General features: G+C 29.5%; 1 long non-coding RNA gene across 1 annotated transcript; it reads left to right on the top strand.

Moving 5' to 3' along the window:
- The first annotated feature begins 4,138 nt into the window (after positions 1–4,138).
- LOC148207930 (uncharacterized) lies at positions 4,139–4,793 on the top strand. The gene is made up of 4 exons (XR_015787574.1): positions 4,139–4,229; positions 4,370–4,474; positions 4,544–4,616; positions 4,698–4,793. It is a non-coding gene; the product is annotated as an uncharacterized LOC148207930 (long non-coding RNA).
- The last annotated feature ends 214 nt before the right edge of the window (positions 4,794–5,007 follow it).

The raw sequence follows: 5,007 nt of genomic DNA, 5'->3' as shown, positions 1-5,007 counted from the left end.
ATTTTTTCTTAAATCAGCTTTCAAATTTTGATTATCAATTTTAAATTAGATTTAAGTTAATTATTTAAATTTTATTCATTTGATTAGATAGAATTGATTTCCTAAAATGAAGTCCGTTGTTTTTGCTATTAGTTAACAATACTAAATCCCTAAAAATTATACGTATATACTTAATTGGTTACAAGGTTATATTTGTCTACAAAATATTTTAGAATTTAACGGAAAACATCAATTAGCCATTATTGCAATATTTCATAGGTTTGGACATTTTTTAAAACGCGTTATTAATTTTAGCCATTCCTGTAATTTTAGCAATTCACTACAATGGTCTTATTGTAATTTGAGCTTCGGGCCAAATTGTCATCGAATGAATTTTGGGAAATTTAAGTAAATGGCTAAATTTGGCCACCCACTTAAGAAATGTCCATTTATTTATAATTTTGCAAAAATGGCGAAATGATATATTTGAAATTTTACATTTTTTAGTTTTTCCCCACAAATGCTTTTTAGAATTTACAAGTATTTTAACAACTCAACAAACTTGGTTCAATTCAAATTTTGTTCCCTACCTTTAAGGGATTTTATCATAATTATTTGAATCAGTTTATTAGGAAATTCAGTTAATTTAAACAATTACCAATGTTCTACGGTCCTCATCTCACCATTTGATTATCTTCATTAGATTTTGTATCATCCTTATATTAGAAGAATTATCAAAATCATAAGGTCAGTAAATGTAAATACCAGTTGATGAAAATTAAAATTAGAATACAATTCATATATATATCACCATGCAGCTCAATCATCAAAATTAAAACGTTGATATATGTATATACTAATAATTCAACAATTAACAAAAACATGAATGTTAATAGATGTATATATAAATTCAAGAAACGAGCAAAAAGTAATAACTCAATACATCTATTTACTGTTGTACAACTAAAATATCATAAATATAAAACTAGTATATGTATATCCCAATAATTAAAATGTTTATATATGTATGTACTAATAATTCAACAATTAACAAAACATGAAAGTCAACAAATGTATATATTAATTCATGAACAAAATACGAAAATCAATAGATCTATTGACTACTGCTAGTACATGTATATCCCAATAATTACCTAGCTCTTCCTCAACTATCTAGAGACACTTTGTTTTTCCCTGAAACATAAAAGTAGAATTAGCTTAATAAATATAATCTTTAAATATTACTATTCAACACAAACATACATTGAGTTCTTACCTTCTTGGTAGATTCCTTACAACCCAACTTCCTTTTAGGACCCATTTGGTAATGTTTCAATTTCTTATTTTTGTTTCTTCTTTTTTAATAAAGGAAAACATAAGTGCATTTGGTAACTATTTCTTTTTTTAATTAAAAAAAAGAAACTTGATTTTGTTGCAAAATCGAACAAGAAACAAAAAAACTTTGGAATATTTCTAAAAACATAAGAAACATGAAATATAAATAGTTGTTAACTGCTTGAGTTTTTCACAAATTAGAAATAAGAAACGAGAATGGTACCAAATGAGCTCTTTACGAACTCAAGGTCCACTAAAAATTATTCGGCTTAGGACCTAAATAAGCACAAGTCCAAGAATTGAGTCAAAGTCATCTAAGCCCACATAAAATTGAGGCAAAGCTCTATAAATAAAAAATGTCACCTCTATTTATTTTTTTTAGTACAGTCACCTCTTATTTTCAATATTCAAAAATATCAAAATTATCATAATCTAGAGAAAAGTAATAGAATAATGAACACTTTTAATGACTTCCTTAATACTTTTGAAATTAGAAGACTTTAAAAAAATCTTTTTAAGGACAACTTGAAGACATCTAAAGCATACAAGATTTTAAGATATTGATTGATTTTCAACAATCAACAGTCAACAATCCAAACACTACAACAAATATGAGTTTTAATGTCGGACAGAAAAAAAATACGGAGGAAACTATGACGGACAAAAAAACACGGAGGAAACAATGACGGACAATTTAAAAAATAAAAAAAGAAAAGAAATTATATTTCAATGTTGGGCAAGGCCCGACATAGTAGATCATCATTTGGGCCCCCCATCAAAAGTGGCCCAAATTTTATTTTTTAACCCTAACACTAACTTTCCACCAAATTTTGTGGTCTTTATCTCTCACCTCATTGTCGCGTGAAATAGGTAGAATAGCGAGTCTGGTGGCGACAGTCGAAGTCCACAGCCTTCGATAACGACAACAACATAAGATGGGGAACTCCATGGCTTCGATCGACAGCGACAGTAATGAGGACGACGACCTCCATGGCTTTGATCGACGGTGGAATCCATTCTTTTGTGCAGTGGGTAAGTTTCTTATGAATGTCAGAATACTCAAATTGACTCTTTAGAATCTCTATTGCTTCATGATTTGTACTGACAAAGGGCTGCAATTTGTCTAGGGTTTGGCCGACACCCACCAACTGTTTTCGATTGTTTCGCATCCCTTGTTCATATGGCCTTTTGAAATTGTGGGTTTTGTGGATACTGCTTTGTTTTTTTTTTCCCTCTTTTGGCCGTAAAGGATATTTTTGTGAGGAATGATTGAATTTTGTTTTGAGAAGCTGTGTTATTCTTTTCTGTGGATATTGTAGTTAGGTTGAAGCTCGGTCAATTGGTAATAAAATCAAATAATACAAATTTGATTGTTTGCAAACTCAGACTCTGTGTTTTCACTTCTCATCATTTTTTTTAGTATAAATATCATCATGTTGTTCACTCATTTGAGATACTTGCACCTAAGGCCAAGAATGCAAATTTGTAGGTTTGGAATAATTAGAACCATTTCGTGTTATTCTTTTTGTGGTTCTCTTGGTTTCTTTGGCTTGTGTTTTTGTATTACCGAAATCGTCCATTTATTTTACTTCTCGAGTTTTATCTCTTACTAAACAATTGTATTTGGAGATGTCTTTGAAGATGATAGTTTATATTAATTGCTCTTGATATTTATGCCATATAATGTTGGTTTTTAATGGTCATGATGTTAGTTTTCTTTCCATAGCATGTAAATTGTAATGTATGCCAATTTCTATATGTTAGTTTTATTTGCCCTCTGGGTTTGTGATTTTTTCTGCCTTATCATTTCTTTATGTTGGCAAAATTTGTTTCTTTACGTTTTCTTTTCTTTTTCAAAATAAAACCAATTGGTCTTTTAGGGTCATTCTGAAATAAATTTTGAACCAAATGGTTAGAATTTAGATAATAAAAAATATTTTAACAGGTTCTAAAAACACTTATAAAGTGTGGGACATTTACTGATTTTTCTTTCCCAAAAGTACTTATAAGAAGTTCTTTCATTAATATATATATATATAATATATATATATAATATATATATATATATATATGTTTTCTAAAAAAAAAAAAAGAGACTATGATCCCTTAATAATTATCAAAACGGCCATAAAATTTTCCTTTTATTTTCCTTATTCATCCGTTTAAAGTAAAACACACATTTTTTTTATTAGATTTTAGTCTTTTTCAAAACCAAAAAAATAAGATGTCCAACAATTCATGGAGTGTCATTAGGTGTGGACAATGTGAGAGTCATGGTAGACATTGTCATTGGTGAAAATGCTACACTACCAATTCTTGTTAAGGGGGAGATAGAGACATTAAATCAAACCATTGGTAGCTTCGTGGCATGGCCTCGTAGACTAGTAATTTTAGATGAGGAGAAAAATGTATGTCTTGTTCTAACTTGAGTGAGGTTTTAATTTTTCATTTGTTAAATGTTTGTAATTTTGTTTGTCAAAGGTTCCTTATCCTCGAACGTCGAAGCCAATAACACAATCATCTAAACATATTGATGTCCATATGACTATTAAACTTCTAAATCAATATGCCATGCGTACGATGAACCACAAGGATGTCATTGGATTCAATATTGGTGATGACATATTTGGAAGAGAGAAGATCATTAGTTTAACACGTGATGACATCATGCAATACTGCGAGATAATTGAAATAGGCTATATGTGTGTGCTCACATACATTTTGTAAGTATATTAAATCTATTTCATATCTTAGATTCGTTAACTAAGAAGTTTAATGTTTTACAATTATATTTTTAGGTATTTTTTGAATGAATGTAAGGAGGAGACATGTAAGAAGTTCTTGGTGGTTGACCCAGACAACATTGTACCACAAATAATGTCTCAAGAAACTTGTTCCAGACATCTAGCCAACAGGTTAGACATGGGTAACTTAGAACAAGTAGTACCCATCCCACATAACAGTGGGTAAGCTAGCAATTTAACTTCATTTTACTTATTTATAGTTTCTTTTATCCATGCATGAATGATAATATTATCATGTTGGTTATTAATAGTTTTCACTGGAAGTTGTTTGTTATACATCTCTGAGAGAATTGTGTTTATGTATTGGACTCTCTAAGAAGTAAGATTGAAGAAAATTATAAGGGAATCATAAACACGTAAGTGCCTTGAACTCTTATAGTTGAAATTTTTACAATTATGTTATTCTAATGTTTCAAATTATTTAGATTATTGAAAATGTGGCAAGCCAAACATTCTACTCAACAATCTCGCAGTACTACAATTTGGAAACCTGTGAAGGTAAATTTGCATAAATCATAACAATGTCGCAGTAAATTTTTTGTATAACTCATAATTTTTTTATTTTTCAAATTTTCATAGTGTCCTCGACAACTAGGTTCTATCGAGTGTGTGTACTATTTGCAAAAGTATATACGAGAAATAGTGCGGAACCCTCATGCTCCTATAACTGAACTTGTACGTATTATCATATACCTTTATGTGTTTATATATGATTTGTCATTATATTATAATTGTCTTTCTTTTTCTTTCTTTGTAGTTTAATACAAAAGTGCCTATCAACAAGAAGAAATCGACGAAGTTCGAATAGAATGGGCATCTTTTGTTGGACGATTTGTGTAGTACCTATAGATTCATTAGTTGTGTTTATTTGATGTAAGTATTTGGTTCA

Source organism: Momordica charantia, unplaced genomic scaffold (genome assembly GCF_013281855.1).
Source record: "Momordica charantia cultivar OHB3-1 unplaced genomic scaffold, Mcharantia_2.0 BLBB01000025.1, whole genome shotgun sequence".
NCBI classification, from domain to species: Eukaryota; Viridiplantae; Streptophyta; class Magnoliopsida; order Cucurbitales; family Cucurbitaceae; genus Momordica; species Momordica charantia.
This window is presented reverse-complemented; position numbering and strand designations above follow the sequence as displayed.